Below are 16,699 nucleotides of genomic sequence, written 5' to 3'. Positions count from 1 at the left end.
CACTGTTTATTGTAATGTTACCACTTATAATGCCTGTGATTATTAATGATTTGACTGTAATTAACTGATTTTAATAATGACTTTGTAATGATCTGAATACTACTGAATGAGGAACACTGTTTATTGTAATGAGTACTTGTAATGCCCATGATTATTAATGCTATGACTATAATTAACTGATTTTTAATAATGACTTCGTAATAATCTGAATAATACTGAATGATGATTCTATTCAATACTTGCTGGCCACTGAGTGCCAATAATTAATGTCACTCCACGAATTGTTATTAATTATGCCATTGATTAGCTCTTGTTTCCAATGTTGATACTTTGTAACCAGAAAAGAATGTGACTGTTTAATAATGCTTTGTAATTAATTAAGGCTAATAATTCTTACTATATTGAAATGACAAATGATTAATTAATTAACTGTAATTAGACAAATGATTAATTAACGACAAATGATTAATTAACTGTAATTAGACAAACGATTAATTAACGACAAATGATTAATTAACTGTAATTAGACAAATGATTAATTAACTGTAATTAGACAAATGATTAATTAACGACAAATGATTAATTAACTGTAATTAGGCAAAGGCTAATGATTATTGGAATGACAAATGATTAATTAACTGTAATTAGGAGAAGGTTAATGATTCTTAATTATACTCTGTAACTGAAAAGAATGCGATTATTTCATAATGCTTTGTAACCAGGAAAAGAAGGCTACTGATTCTATGTACAACAATTAATGAACATTTTTCTGTAATACTACATACTTGGTACAGAAATGTTCAATAACTGGGCTATGAATGCCACAAACTACTAATTAAGTCTGTAATTGTCAATATTATGTGACTTGATGTCCTTCACCTCATAAGCTGACTACCCTAAATTACTGCAATGTCCATTTGTCCTGTTTATCCTAGTGATCATGGAGCACTATATTTGGTTTTTGCACTAATTCTACGTTGGTGTGCCTTGTAAGAGTGTGGTGTTGACACGACATGCTGTCCACCACCATGAGCGATGAAGACATTATTATGGTCCCACTGTTTGGTGTACGTAATGTACTGCCAAAATGAAAACATGGAACATTACTACGACAGTTCAGTGTCTTTGCTACACTGATAAATTCTGATGGGAAAAGATCTTCAAGTTGTGTCACTTGGTGTTGTACTTCTGTGGAAAGATACGGACTTTCAGAGCAGCTGTGTGCAATCTAAAGTGCTACAACCATGATGCAATCCTTCCCTTTCCTATCCTGATTCTTGTCACATAAAAAAAAAAAAATTTTTTTTTGGTAACATCATTTATGTTCATAGGTTATACATTTTTCGATTCGCTGAACTCCAATGCGAGTACATTTATGTCACTTGTCAACATAATATTTTTTGCCAGTCTGTTTATTTGTTCTGAATATGCTAAAGAATTTTTTTTTCAGTGCCTGTGCACTTTGTTATCTGTCAAAAAATTTGTATATACATTTTTCTGATTTGCTACTATGTTTTGTATTCACATTTTGTTTTTGTCTGATATATTTTGTACTTAGTGCGTGTGCACAACATTTAAATATTCTGTAAGTTGTAGGATTTTGTTAATTAAAGAAAAATTTTGCCGCGCTTGGCAAGTCCAAATGACTCACCATCGCTGCCAAATTTTTGCCCCCCCAGTGGAGGGTTATGAAACACGTATGTAACATAGCAGCGATGGCGAGGCATTGTAGCATCTGTGACCAGAGAGTATGCGCATGACCGCGCGAGTGTTGCGAGCGGTTCTCAGTTAGTAGCAGTCAGTCAGTCGTTGCGAGTCTGTCAGTAGCAGTCAGTCAGTCGTTGCGAGTCTGTCAGTAGCAGTGAGTCTGTCGTTGCGAGTCGGTCAAGTAGTCGTTGCGAGTCCGTCAGTAGTCGTTGCGAGTCCGTCAGTAGTCTGTCGTTGCGAGTCTGTCAGTAGTAGTCTTTGCGAGTCTGTAGTCGTCATGCAGAGCGGTCGGTCAGTAGTAGCAGCCCAGGGCGGTTGTGTGATGTAGGCGGTCGGCAACACTGGTCAAGATGAGGAATAAGGTATACTGTTAATTAATATAATCATTAGATAATGAAAAATTTTATTTATTGTAATTATTCTCCAACAAGTCTCCCAATAATAATTTTTTTATTTCAAAAGCATTTTTTCAAAAATTTAATTTTTTATTGAACTCAAGATTTCGTTGCACTTCCCATTTCATTCCACTTCTTTTGAAGAAAAATTCCACTAAAATCACAAAAAAAGAGAATATTATTATTTGCAATGCAGTTCCTCGAAGCGGTGCGCAACAACAAGAGCAGATATGTGACATCCATTTATTCTGAGGTAAGACTTTAATTCTGATTGTTTTACACAGGGCCAAAGACCGATATTTCGGTTTAATTGAATTTTTTTGTCACTGAATGGACTTTAATTTTTTGAAGGATTTATATTTGAGTCAGATTGCGAATTTCACATTTTTTGTTGCCATTGTCAGTACATTTGATTGTGGGCAGGTTACGCTTAGAGCAGTGTCCATTAGCATTCATAATTAAATATTGTCGTGTTTCTTTCTTTCAAATTTTTGTGGGGAGGTTACGCTCGGCTCCCATTTGTATTAAGTATTGTCATTACATTTCTTCCAAAAATATTGTGGGGAGGTTACAATACACATTTTAGAAACACGTAGCAGGAAGGTGAAATTCTTCTGATAAGAAACATGAAGCATTGCACTTGCATGTAAAATCTGAAGGACCTGCATTGGGTGAGAAGTATTGTGGAAGAAGAGGAAGAGTTCCATAGAGGTCGAGGGTTGTGGGTAAAGAGATAGGGGGTCTGCTAGGCAGCAAAACTATGGAGATGATAGCTAGGAGGTGAAGTGGATAATGGTAATATACACAATGGGAAAAACAGAGGTTGAGGAGGAGTTGTGGTGTGTGGGGAGGGTAGTGATGCAAGAAGAAAGGGAATGGTGTGGGTGAGAGAGAAGTGGAGAGACGAGCCCTGATGTGGATGTGGAGTGTGTGTAGGTGTAGGGACAGGGGAATGTGTTTAAGGCACAGCAACATATGAGGGTTGGTGATCAGAGGTGATATGATAGGATTATTGGAATCTAGTTTGCATATAGTATAGGAGATGCAGAGATATTCAGTCTGGGTGAGGAGGGTTGATAACTGAATGAGATTGAAGAGGATTCATGTGGGGGAAGGCAAACAGATGAAGAAAGCGATAAATTGTAAGGAGGTTAAAGATCTGGAGGGACTTATAGAACTTTGCAACAAAAAAATGGCTCTGAGCACTATGGGACTCAATTTCTGAGGTCATTAGTCCCCTAGAACTTAGAACTAGTTAAACCTAACTAACCTAAGGACAGCACAGACATCCATGCCCAAGGCAGGATTCGAACCTGTGACTGCAGTGGTCTCGTGGTTCCAGACTGCAGCGCCTAGAACCGCACGGCCACTTCGGCCGGCACTTTGCAACATTTGCATAGCAGGTGACAGGTTGGATGAGTATTTTGTGGTGTGGGGAATACTGGAGAGTTGTAATCCCCAAGTTTAGCCTGTTAGTAGTTTTAGTCTTTTAATTCTATTGTGAACCTTCCGTTGGATTGCTGGTAGGTGACGGCTCCATGTTAGTTGCCAGTCGAGGGTTAGGCCAAGATATTTTAACATGTTAATTAACTTGATATGATGGGTGTAAATGATAAGTTAGAAGTCATGGAAGTAGATGGTGTGGGTGGCTGATTCTGGACTATTGCCTTGGTTTTGGAGGGGCTGATCTTGAGGAGCCAGTGCTACAATGGGGGGTAAAATGATTGATGTGTATTTGAGCTTCTCCCCCCCCATGAACCATGGACCTTGCCGTTGGTGGGGAGGCTTGCGTGCCTCAGCGATACAGATAGCCGTACCGTAGGTGCAACCACAACGGAGGGGTATCTGTTGAGAGGCCAGACAAACGTGTGGTTCCTGAAGAGGGGCAGCAGCCTTTTCAGTAGTTGCAAGGGCAACAGTCTGGATGATTGACTGATCTGGCCTTGTAACAATAACCAAAACGGCCTTGCTGTGCTGGTACTGCGAACGGCTGAAAGCAAGGGGAAACTACAGCCGTAATTTTTCCCGAGGGCATGCAGCTTTACTGTATGATTACATGATGATGGCGTCCTCTTGGGTAAAATATTCCGGAGGTAAAATAGTCCCCCATTCGGATCTCCGGGCGGGGACTACTCAAGAGGATGTCGTTATCAGGAGAAAGAAAACTGGCGTTCTACGGATCGGAGCGTGGAATGTCAGATCCCTTAATCGGGCAGGTAGGTTAGAAAATTTAAAAAGGGAAATGGATAGGTTGAAGTTAGATATAGTGGGAATTAGTGAAGTTCGGTGGCAGGAGGAACAAGACTTCTGGTCAGGTGACTACAGGGTTATAAACACAAAATCAAATAGGGGTAATGCAGGAGTAGGTTTAATAATGAATAGGAAAATAGGAATGCGGGTAAGCTACTACAAACAGCATAGTGAACGCATTATTGTGGCCAAGATAGATACGAAGCCCACACCTACTACAGTAGTACAAGTTTATATGCCAACTAGCTCTGCAGATGACGAAGAAATTGAAGAAATGTATGATGAAATAAAAGAAATTATTCAGATTGTGAAGGGAGACGAAAATTTAATAGTCATGGGTGACTGGAATTCGAGTGTAGGAAAAGGGAGAGAAGGAAACATAGTAGGTGAATATGGACTGGGGGACAGAAATGAAAGAGGAAGCCGTCTTGTAGAATTTTGCACAGAGCACAACATAATCATAACTAACACTTGGTTTAAGAATCATGAAAGAAGGTTGTATACATGGAAAAACCCTGGAGATACTAAAAGGTATCAGATAGATTATATAATGGTAAGACAGAGATTTAGGAACCAGGTTTTAAATTGTAAGACATTTCCAGGGGCAGATGTGGACTCTGACCACAATCTATTGGTTATGACCTGTAGATTAAAACTGAAGAAACTGCAAAAAGGTGGGAATTTAAGGAGATGGGACCTGGATAAACTAAGAGAACCAGAGGTTGTACAGAGATTCAGGGAGAGCATAAGGGAGCAATTGACAGGAATGGGGGAAATAAATACAGTAGAAGAAGAATGGGTAGCTTTGAGGGATGAAGTAGTGAAGGCAGCAGAGGATCAAGTAGGTAAAAAGACGAGGGCTAGTAGAAATCCTTGGGTAACAGAAGAAATACTGAATTTAATTGATGAAAGGAGAAAATATAAAAATGCAGTAACTGAAACAGGCAAAAAGGAATACAAACGTCTCAAAAATGAGATCGACAGGAAGTGCAAAATGGCTAAGCAGGGATGGCTAGAGGACAAATGTAAGGATGTAGAGGCCTATCTCACTAGGGGTAAGATAGATACCGCCTACAGGAAAATTAAAGAGACCTTTGGAGATAAGAGAACGACTTGTATGAATATCAAGAGCTCAGATGGAAACCCAGTTCTAAGCAAAGAAGGGAAAGCAGAAAGGTGGAAGGAGTATATAGAGGGTCTATACAGGGGCGATGTACTTGAGGACAATATTATGGAAATGGAAGAGGATGTAGATGAAGATGAAATGGGAGATATGATACTGCGTGAAGAGTTTGACAGAGCACTGAAAGATCTGAGTCGAAACAAGGCCCCCGGAGTAGACAATATTCCATTGGAACTACTGACGGCCGTGGGAGAGCCAGTCCTGACAAAACTCTACCATCTGGTGAGCAAGATGTATGAAACAGGCGAAATACCCTCAGACTTTAAGAAGAATATAATAATTCCAATCCCAAAGAAAGCAGGTGTTGACAGATGTGAAAATTACCGAACTATCAGCTTAATAAGTCACAGCTGCAAAATACTAACACGAATTCTTTACAGACGAATGGAAAAAGTAGTAGAAGCCAACCTCGGGGAAGATCAGTTTGGATTCCGTAGAAACACTGGAACACGTGAGGCAATACTGACCTTACGACTTATCTTAGAAGAAAGATTAAGGAAAGGCAAACCTACGTTTCTAGCATTTGTAGACTTAGAGAAAGCTTTTGACAATGTTGATTGGAATACTCTCTTTCAAATTCTAAAGGTGGCAGGGGTAAAATACAGGGAGCGAAAGGCTATTTACAATTTGTACAGAAACCAGATGGCAGTTATAAGAGTCGAGGGACATGAAAGGGAAGCAGTGGTCGGGAAGGGAGTAAGACAAGGTTGTAGCCTCTCCCCGATGTTGTTCAATCTGTATATTGAGCAAGCAATAAAGGAAACAAAAGAAAAATTCGGAGTAGGTATTAAAGTTCATGGAGAAGAAATAAAAACTTTGAGGTTCGCCGATGACATGGTAATTCTGTCAGAGACAGCAAAGGACTTGGAAGAGCAGTTGAATGGAATGGACAGTGTCTTGAAAGGAGGATATAAGATGAACATCAACAAAAGCAAAACAAGGATAATGGAATGTAGTCTAATTAAGTCGGGTGATGCTGAGGGAATTAGATTAGGAAATGAGGCACTTAAAGTAGTAAAGGAGTTTTGCTATTTGGGGAGCAAAGTAACTGATGATGGTCGAAGTAGAGAGGATATAAAATGTAGGCTGGCAATGGCAAGGAAAGCGTTTCTGAAGAAGAGAAATTTGTTAACATCCAGTATTGATTTAAGTGTCAGGAAGTCATTTCTGAAAGTATTCGTATGGAGTGTAGCCATGTATGGAAGTGAAACATGGACGATAAATAGTTTGGACAAGAAGAGAATAGAAGCTTTCGAAATGTGGTGCTACAGAAGAATGCTGAAGATTAGATGGGTAGATCACATAACTAATGAGGAAGTATTGAATAGGATTGGGGAGAAGAGAAGTTTGTGGCACAACTTGACCAGAAGAAGGGATCGGTTGGTAGGACATGTTCTGAGGCATCAAGGGATCACCAAGTTAGTATTGGAGGGCAGCGTGGAGGGTAAAAATCGCAGGGGGAGACCAAGAGATGAATACACTAAGCAGATTCAGAAGGATGTAGGTTGCAGTAGGTACTGGGAGATGAAAAAGCTTGCACAGGATAGAGTAGCATGGAGAGCTGCATCAAACCAGTCTCAGGACTGAAGACAACAACAACAACAATGGTATTTCTAGAGTATAGGGTAGAGGGCAAGGAAAGCAATGTTATCAGCATACTGAGGAATGTGGTCCAGGGGGGATTGTTTGGGCATATCACCAGTGTATAGTAGATAAAGGAGAGGATGCAGCCTTGGAGCACTCCTGTGATGTGATGCAAGTATGGGAATTGGTATTGTTAAGCATGGGCAGTTAGTGGGGAAGGATGTAATAAGGCAAACATAGTAATTGGAAGTGTGTATGTCTGGAGCTTGAAAAGGAGATTGGAATGTCATACATGATTGTAGGCTTTCTCTAGGTTTAGGGACACAAAGATCAGATTTATGGGAGTTGAGTTGGTGGGATGGGTGAGATGCAGGAGCATGTTATCAGTGGAGAAATTGGGATAGAAACCACACTGGCTAATTGGAAGAAGATGATATTGGTTTAGGTATTGAGGAATGCACTGGGAGAGGATGGATTTGAAGACTTTGTTGAAGAGTGGGGTGAGGTAGAAGGGCCAATGGGATGAGGCATCAGTAGGAGGTTTGTGCAGTTTGTGGGCTTCTCGAGGTTTTCCAGAGTTTGGGATAGTAACCTGTGGAAAGGATAGTGGTAGAAAGGGTGATGAGAAAGGAGAGGGAGCATTCTTTAAGGTGTCGATAGGTGATGCACTCGTGACCAGGGGATGTGGTGTTTTTTATGAAGTATTTGTTTTATGTCATGTGCTGTGATTGATGTATTGAATGCTGTATGTGTTATGTCATCCAAGTACTGGAAAGTCTGCTCCAGGAAGGATGTGCTGTGAGAGATATCGACAGGTTGTTGGAAGGACAGGGGATGGCTACTATGCAGTCCCAGCAGAAATTCCTATTGGTACAACAGAGTCCTGGATAACTCTTGGATGGTGATGGGGATGAGGTGCAAGGGAACAATGTTGCTTGTAGGAAATGGTATGGAGTACAGGTAGGTGGTGTATTCCAATTGCATCGAGGACCTCTGCAGTGAAGATTCCACGGAGGTTGGTATATGCTACAATGGCATCAGCAGTGGTGTTGCTTTCAGGTTCGGTGTGGTGTAGGATGGGAACAATGTCACCTTGCAGGGAGCTGGTAAACTGACACCACCATGGAGTCATGTACTATGGATGTTGAGTGGCAATAAGACAGGTGGGAAAGGTTTGACCTATGTGGGCAATGAAATCATAGGAGATGGTTGCACAGGTCATGGATAAGGTCTTGAAAAAGGGGTGAAGGATAATGTGTTCTGCAGGAGTAGTGTACAAGGGTTGTGGCTGAAAAAGGATACTTTTGTGGTGGCTGATTGCAACTCCATCTCTGGCCAGAGGAAGAGGGCTGTCTGTATGCTGGAGGATATAGGGAGATATTTGAATGGTATAAGAGTGTTGGAGAAACTATTCATTAATTATAAAAAGATGCATGTTGTGTTGGGAGAGGGTATGAATTAAAAATGTTTACTGGCGGGGAAGGAGTGGATGTCATGGTACAAAATTTTGTAGTGCTGTTGCGCCATAGCAAAGAAAACAACAGTAGAGCGTATGGGTGAGGACTGGATGGACCTTACACTAAGGTGTTGAAATGGGTGAAGAGGGAGTGGACCTGGTTGTGAGAGTGGGTGGTTTGGATGCTGAGATGAAAGACAGGCTGAGCAGCAAGCGAGATTTGTTGAAGTGTGGGTAGACATTGGAATGGGCGAATGTTTTGGAGGACCTTTGTCATGAATTTGATGATCTCTTCAGCAGTGCAGGGAGGGGTTGGGCGGTGGGAATTTCTGGGACAACTTCGGACAGTGAGTTCTGGTGTGGTTGGTTGAGGCATGGCTTTGCATTTTATGGAATAGGTGGGGTGGGACTCATCGCAAGTGTTGCCGGTAGGAGTAGAAGCTAGGGACGGGTGCTGTTTAAGGAAATTGGAGGCTCTGCACTGTGGGCAGGTAGGCGGGTTTTGCAATGTGCAGTTAGATGTTCATTGTAACAAAGATATTTCTGACAGCCTAAGTCCATGTTTATAGAGATGGTTGCAGGATCTTAGTTGTTTAATGTAGTATGTCAAATCAAAGTACCTTCAGCCGTCTATATTCCCAGTCGTTATTTTATTGAGCAACCAGTTTCGGCACTGCATAGCATAAACAGCGGAAACATAATAATATCTCAACCTTCCCTTCAAGCAAGCCAGTCATATGTGGTAGCGTATTCTTCAAACAAGGTAGCAACACGACATAAATACGTAGGCTCATTGAAATAGGTGTACTACGGTGTCTTATTATGAAACACTCAAAATATTATAAAGCATCCTGGGTGCACTGCTGCATCATGTTATAAAATATTTAAGATAATTTTAATTATCTTATAAATTACACGACAGTACAGCCAGAAACATTGAAACACTGAAAATATTTTGAAGTACTTTTGGTGTACTGCTGCATCATGTTATAAAACATTTTAATTATCTTATAAATTACACTACTGTACGGCAAAAAGTATTTTAATGAGAAGAGAGCAACACACCAGCACCATGCATCGAGGAAAATCGATTGCGGGACGGAAAATAATACCTATTGCAATATCTATAAATCCTCTGAGCTTCTCCGGGGAGTGTTGATTCATCCTGTTAATTAGGTTGAAGAACCATATGTTTATGTACAATCACGATAAAAATAACGTGTATGTTCTCTAACTACTCATATTGAACGCAGTTGAGTCTTTATCGGAATATCAGTTTTATTAATAGTAATACATCTGTTACGTAAGGGTTACTTTGCGAACCTACCTCAAATTACTTTCATGATATATCAGAATGATGTAATCCGAACGTCACGACCCAGATAACTGAAACAGAATACTTGTCAGGTTGTCAGACTGTTTCTAACTTGGGAACTGCGCCGGCCTAGGCGGGCGACCGCCACGCACTACTTGCGTGACTTTTTAGATAGGGACATTGTATTTCAGGCGCTAGCATGCGCCGGAACAATACGACGAAACTATACTCGTAACTCTCACCGTAATATTCGGTTATGACCCGCAAATATGGCATAAAATATATTCAAATTAAATATGTTATATTTTATCTCAAGAATGTTTCGTGACGTAGCCGTCGCCGGATTATTCACCGCAATATAAAGCAGTAGTCTTTCTTTCTTATCTGACTAGGTGAAAATTGTGTCGCTGTAGACATTCCGTGTTATATGTAGACAGAACATAAACCTTATCGCAATCAGACGTTACACCAACCTAGAAAAAATACGCTTATCGTTCCCAAATAAACTCAAGTCCTACATCCACCGGAGAAGAGAGCATTCAAATCCTACAGTAATCTTAGCATTGTCTGCTATACAGGAGTTGAATAGAACAGAGGAGTGGACACGTGCTCTGCTTCATACCTTGGAATAAAAGTTGCAATGTTCCATTCTGTGTTACACTATTCACTTAAAAGATTGCTGTCAAAGTGGCATTGGATGCTGTTCATGTGAAACTGTTTTGTTCTTTTGTGAAAGCGCAGACAAGCACACTCTTACGTCTATTTAGTACTCTTGACATCGGGTCACAATCATTTGTTTTCGGGTTTCCTACAAGAAGTTTCAGTTGATGACTAATCATTTATGCTGTGGCCGTTTTTTGCAAATTAATAGATAATGTCCATTCCTAAGAGTCTATTTATTGATACAAATTTCTCATTTGGACGATAGATACACACCAGTTCGATGTAATTACTCAACAAGATAATTAAGTAGCCGTAGATTTGTCACTGTTTATGTTTAAAAATTTATATGTAACACGGTTTACTTTACTTATTTTCACTCTGCGCATGTTAATTAATTTATTTTTTTATAAAGTAGTGTTAGACTGTTAGATGTTTTATATCAGTTAATGAATGTCTGTTACAATTATCCTGCAATTAAGTTATGCTCAGAATTACTGGAGCAGTTAAAACACCAGTTTCTGCCCTCCAGATTGTTGCAAATAACGACTCTATACTTTGTGATTTGAAAAGTCTCGCTACTTGACAGTATCAAAAATTAATCATGGTCCCACCAGACCACTCAATAGCTTTTCATCGAATTACTGAGACTTTCAAAAATCTCCAAAACACGCAAAGTAGTTTTGTTCAATGAATAGAAGATATAAGAGATTATTAATGCCCCTCTGCTGGAAAATATCTTCATGTCGACATTTCTTGACTTACATATTCAGCGATACCACCGCCAAACTCTTAACAGAAAACTTCAAAAGAAAACATGTCAGTTTCCATGTGTTATGAGTAACCTTCACAGGCACATTTGCAACCTTGTACCTACCAAACGACGTAGTCCTCGTTCTGTAATCGAAAGAAGTACGGTGTTGACGCAGCAACAACCCTGGCAGACTTTACAACAGCTATGGCGCTGAAGTGTAGGACGTAAATGTTGTATAGAACCAACTTCTTGATGGGAAAACGAGTTGCGGAAAGTAGTGTCACCGCGTCTTCCAACACCAATCCTTCGAGATACACGAGAAGCCGATAGTAAGACGAGAGCGGGGTAAGTGACAGACACAGCAAAATTTTTCAAATATCCGAAGGTTAGAAGTGTACAGTTGGGAAGCTCTACCCACGAAACGACTGTCAATCAATGGAGAGCGCTCGGAGGTTCATCCATTTAAACTAACTTAGCCCAGCTAGCACCGGGTTAAACTGAAGAGCGCAGTTACTATTTAAATTACCCGTATACAATGATCTCGGCTAAACAGACAACAACTTTAAATTTCTGTCCGTGGCTGGTTACGTTAGAAGCGAATTTTCTGTGTTGTTTCCTGGTAAATCTTCAGTATTAATCAGGTACGTTCAAAGCGTCGAAATGTCGCTATTTGTTACGGTACTAAGCTGTAAACCATAAATGGCACTGCAGGAAAATACTCAATATATGGTACTGTATGGTGTAATGTTATTAATTATGAAATCTAAAAGTGACATGTTTCAAGTGTGCAGAAAGTATGAAAGAACTTCTGTTGTAACAAATGCAGTAACATAAGTTATGTTTCAAACACTTTTATTTCTCAGATCAGGTTATTTTTAGCAAATGCTCTGAATTGTTGCCACCGACATCGTTGTAAAGTTGGCAATGTCGAAGAAATGATTGGCACAGCCTCTTGAAAACACCTGAAACGATGCGAATGACTGCCACGGCCTCAAACACGTTAACTTGCCAGACGAACACGAGCGCACTCGTCCCTGTCTGGCTGTCGATGTATGGCCGAAGCTCTGCGGCAGTGGGTTTGTGGCCTATGGGTATGTGAAAAATTTTACTCGATTCGACATCCACTACCCTGCTCATGTTTTCGCCAGCCACTATCTTCACTCGAGAGCATCCTGAAAACGGTAGCGAGGTATTATTTTTCAGTGGTAAAATGGTGAGGAGTGGCAACAACGCTACATAGTAACTCCCTCTCACGTTAAAGGTAATTTGTTATAATTTTACTGTGATGTAATGATTCATGAGAGGAGTCATTATTTCACCTTGAACCCAGTTGTTGTACGGAGATGTGTGTTGGAAATTTTTTTCCAGAGGCGAAAAGTAGCCTCAATGAATTAATACTATTATTATTATTATTATTATTATTATTCATTTAATAACTGCTTTGATTTAATTATTTTTATTATTATTCTAATTTAAGGAATTAGTTCTTTGGTAGTCAGTCTCTCTAAGCGAAGAGTTTAGGTCTTTGAAATGAATAAATAACCAAATAGATCTCACTAGACGATGTTTATGTTCAGGGGATTGTGCATGGTAGACCAGAGATCTGCTGCAGCACGCTGACTGTAAGCTGTACTGGATGTCTCTGCCGGTCGTCGAACTGCGCGCTGAATGTCTAGCAGTCTTAGTCTACGTTAAGTACGTTCCAATTCTACGTTCTATGGAAGCCTGTCTGTCGAAGTGGATTTGTTTAAAAGTCTTTAAATTAATGTCCGTATAGAGTTTGCAGGTTCGAGCTTTCACAGTCCAAAGAAAAGTCTCGTAGACATGCACAGATATTTGAAAATGTAAAACCACCAGATGGAGAATAATTTACGCAATACACACCCTGTTTGTGCTGCCGAGAAATTGGTTTACTGGCTTATTATTCTCGCACAAAGTGCCATTCAATTAAAGATGGTGGTCTCAAAACAATGCCTTCTCTCTTAAGCCTAATACATTCGTTCATACTCGTTTAGATCAGAAGCTGGACTATATCTTTTCACAATAGCTAACATCGAAGCGAAGCTCTCTTAATTCAAGGAACAGAGAGAGAGCGTCAGCGATAATGCTGCTTTCTCGCAGTCCGTTGCGCGCGAGTACGCTTCAAATTAATATGTTGTCCTTCCACAGAACTCGTACTACCGCGTGACATGAAGCACTACGAGTCCTTTCTTTGGCATAAGCGTTCTTATTAGATGTAACTTAGGAAGGGACACTATATCGTATGATATCATGAACAGTAGCATAACTGGCGCGGTACTGGGAAACACGGTAGTCTCTCCGAAATTGCCTCTGTATGTTAAAGTAATTTTTGTAGCCCGCAACATAGCGATTTACGCCGCCTTATTCGAGCTCCTGACCCCACGAAAACCAGGGAAATCGTAGGGCGCAGCGTTTAGTTAACCTTGCCCACTTTTCTAAGTTTTACAAAAACGTCGTAGAACTGTACAAAATTTTCATACATCAGTTGTACAACAATTGAGATATGTTTTGAATTTACAAGCAACTGATTGAAATTAACTTGATATCTGAAAATTAAATGTTCATTTTGTGAATGCACAAACGAGAAACAGTTGTCTTTTTTCCACAATGTTGTCAGAGAAGAGACGGTTGGAGAGATGGTTCTTGGTGGCGGAGCTGTGATATTACAGGAGCGGAAGGTGGGTGGATAGACAGGAATATGTATGACCCTCAGCAGGAGACTAGAATATGAGGGTAACAGTAGATCTTTCTCGAAACTCTTATGTCACCCTCAGGTACCGCTCTCATCACGATTACATAAACATAATTCAACGGGCATTAATGTTTTACCAAAGCTGTTGTTGTTGTGGTCTTCAGTCCTGAGACTGGTTTGATGCAGCTCTTCATGCTACTCTATCCTGTGCAAGCTTCTTCATCTCCCAGTACCTACTGCAACCTACATCCTTCTGAATCTGCTTAGTGCATTCATCTCTTGGTCTCCCTCTACGATTTTTACCCTCTATGCTGCCCTCCAATGCTAAATTTGTGATCCCTTGATGCCTCAAAACATGTCCTACCAACCGATCCCTTCTTCTAGTCAAGTTGTGCCACAAACTTCTCTTCTCCCCAATCCTATTCAATACCTCCTCATTAGTTACGTGATCTACCCACCTTATCTTCAGCATTCTTCTGTAGCACCACATTTCGAAAGCTTCTATTCTCTTCTTGTCCAAACTGGTTATCGTCCATGTTTCACTTCCATACATGGCTACACTCCATACAAATACTTTCAGAAACGACTTCCTGACACTTAAATCTATACTCGATGTTAACAAATTTCTCTTCTTCAGAAACGATTTCCTTGCCATTGCCAGTCTACATTTTATATCCTCTCTACTTCGACCATCATCAGTTATTTTACTCCCTAAATAGCAAAACTCCTTCACTACTTTAAGTGTCTCATTTCCTAATCTAATCCCCTCAGCATCACCCAATTTAATTTGACTACATTCCATTATCCTCGTTTTGCTTTTGTTGATGTTCATCTTATATCCTCCTTTCAAGACACTGTCCATTCCGTTCAACTGCTCTTCCAAGTCCTTTGCTGTCTCTGACAGAATTACAATGTCATCGGCGAACCTCAAAGTTTTTATTTCTTCTCCATGGATTTTAATACCTACTCCGAATTTTTCTTTTGTTTCCTTTACTGCTTGCTCAATATACAGATTGAATAACATCGGGGAGAGGCTACAACCCTGTCTCACTCCTTTCCCAACCACTGCTTCCCTTTCATGCCCCTCGACTCTTATAACTGCCATCTGGTTTCTGTACAAATTGTAAATAGCCTTTCGCTCCCTGTATTTTACTCCTGCCACCTTTAGAATTTGAAAGAGAGTATTCCAGTTAACGTTGTCAAAAGCTTTCTCTAAGTCTACAAATGCTAGAAACGTAGGTTTGCCTTTTCTTAATCTTTCTTCTAAGATAAGTCGTAAGGTTAGTATTGCCTCACGTGTTCCAGTATTTCTACGGAATCCAAACTGATCGTCCCCGAGGTCCGCTTCTACCAGTTTTTCCATTCGTCTGTAAAGAATTCGCGTTAGTATTTTGCAGCTGTGACTTATTAAACTGATAGTTCGGTAATTTTCACATCTGTCAACACCTGCTTTCTTTGGGATTGGAATTATTATATTGTTCTTGAAGTCTGTGGGTATTTCGCCTGTCTCATACATCTTGCTCACCAGATGGTAGAGTTTTGTCATGACTGGCTCTCCCGGGGCCTTGTTTCGACTCAGGTCTTTCAGTGCTCTGTCAAACTCTTCACGCAGTATCTTATCTCCCATTTCATCTTCATCTACATCCTCTTCCATTTCCATAATATTGTCCTCAAGTACATCGCCCTTGTATAAACCCTCTATATACTCCTTCCACCTTTCTGCCTTCCCTTCTTGGCTTAGAACTGGGTTGCCATCTGAGCTCTTGATATTCATACAAGTGGTTCTCTTCTCTCCAAAGGTCTCTTTAATTTTCCTGTAGGCAGTATCTATCTTACCCCTAGTGAGACAAGCCTCTACATCCTTACATTTGTCCTCTAGCCATTCCTGCTTAGCCATTTTGCACTTCCTGTCGATCTCATTTTTGAGACGTTTGTATTCCTTTTTGCCTGCTTCATTTACTGCATTTTTATATTTTCTCCTTTCATCAATTAAATTCAATATTTCTTCTGTTACCCAAGGATTTCTACTAGCCCTCGTCTTTTTACCTACTTGATCCTCTGCTGCCTTCACTACTTCATCCCTCAGAGCTACCCATTCTTCTTCTACTGTATTTCTTTCCCCCATTCCTGTCAATTGTTCCCTTATGCTCTCCCTGAAACTCTGTACAACCTCTGGTTCTTTCAGTTTATCCAGGTCCCATCTCCTTAAATTCCTGCCTTTTTGCAGTTTCTTCATTTTCAATCTGCAGTTCATAACCAATAGATTGTGGTCAGAATCCACATCTGCCCCTGGAAATGTCTTACAATTTAAAACCTGATTCCTAAATCTCTGTCTTACCATTATGTAATCTATCTGATACCTTTTAGTATCTCCAGGATTCTTCCAGGTATACAACCTTCTTTCATGATTCTTGAACCAAGTGTTAGCTATGATTAAGTTATGCTCTGTGCAAAATTCTACAAGGCGGCTTCCTCTTTCATTTCTTCCCCCCAATCCATATTCACCTACTATGTTTCCTTCTCTCCCTTTTCCTACTGATGAATTCCAGTCACCCATGACTATTAAATTTTCGTCTCCCTTCACTACCTGAATAATTTCTTTTATCTCGTCATACATTTCATCAATTTCTTCATCATCTGCAGAGCTAGTTGGCATATAAACTTGTACTACTGTACCAAAGC

Source organism: Schistocerca serialis, chromosome 6 (genome assembly GCF_023864345.2).
Source record: "Schistocerca serialis cubense isolate TAMUIC-IGC-003099 chromosome 6, iqSchSeri2.2, whole genome shotgun sequence".
Classification (NCBI taxonomy): domain Eukaryota; kingdom Metazoa; phylum Arthropoda; class Insecta; order Orthoptera; family Acrididae; genus Schistocerca; species Schistocerca serialis.
This window is presented reverse-complemented; position numbering follows the sequence as displayed.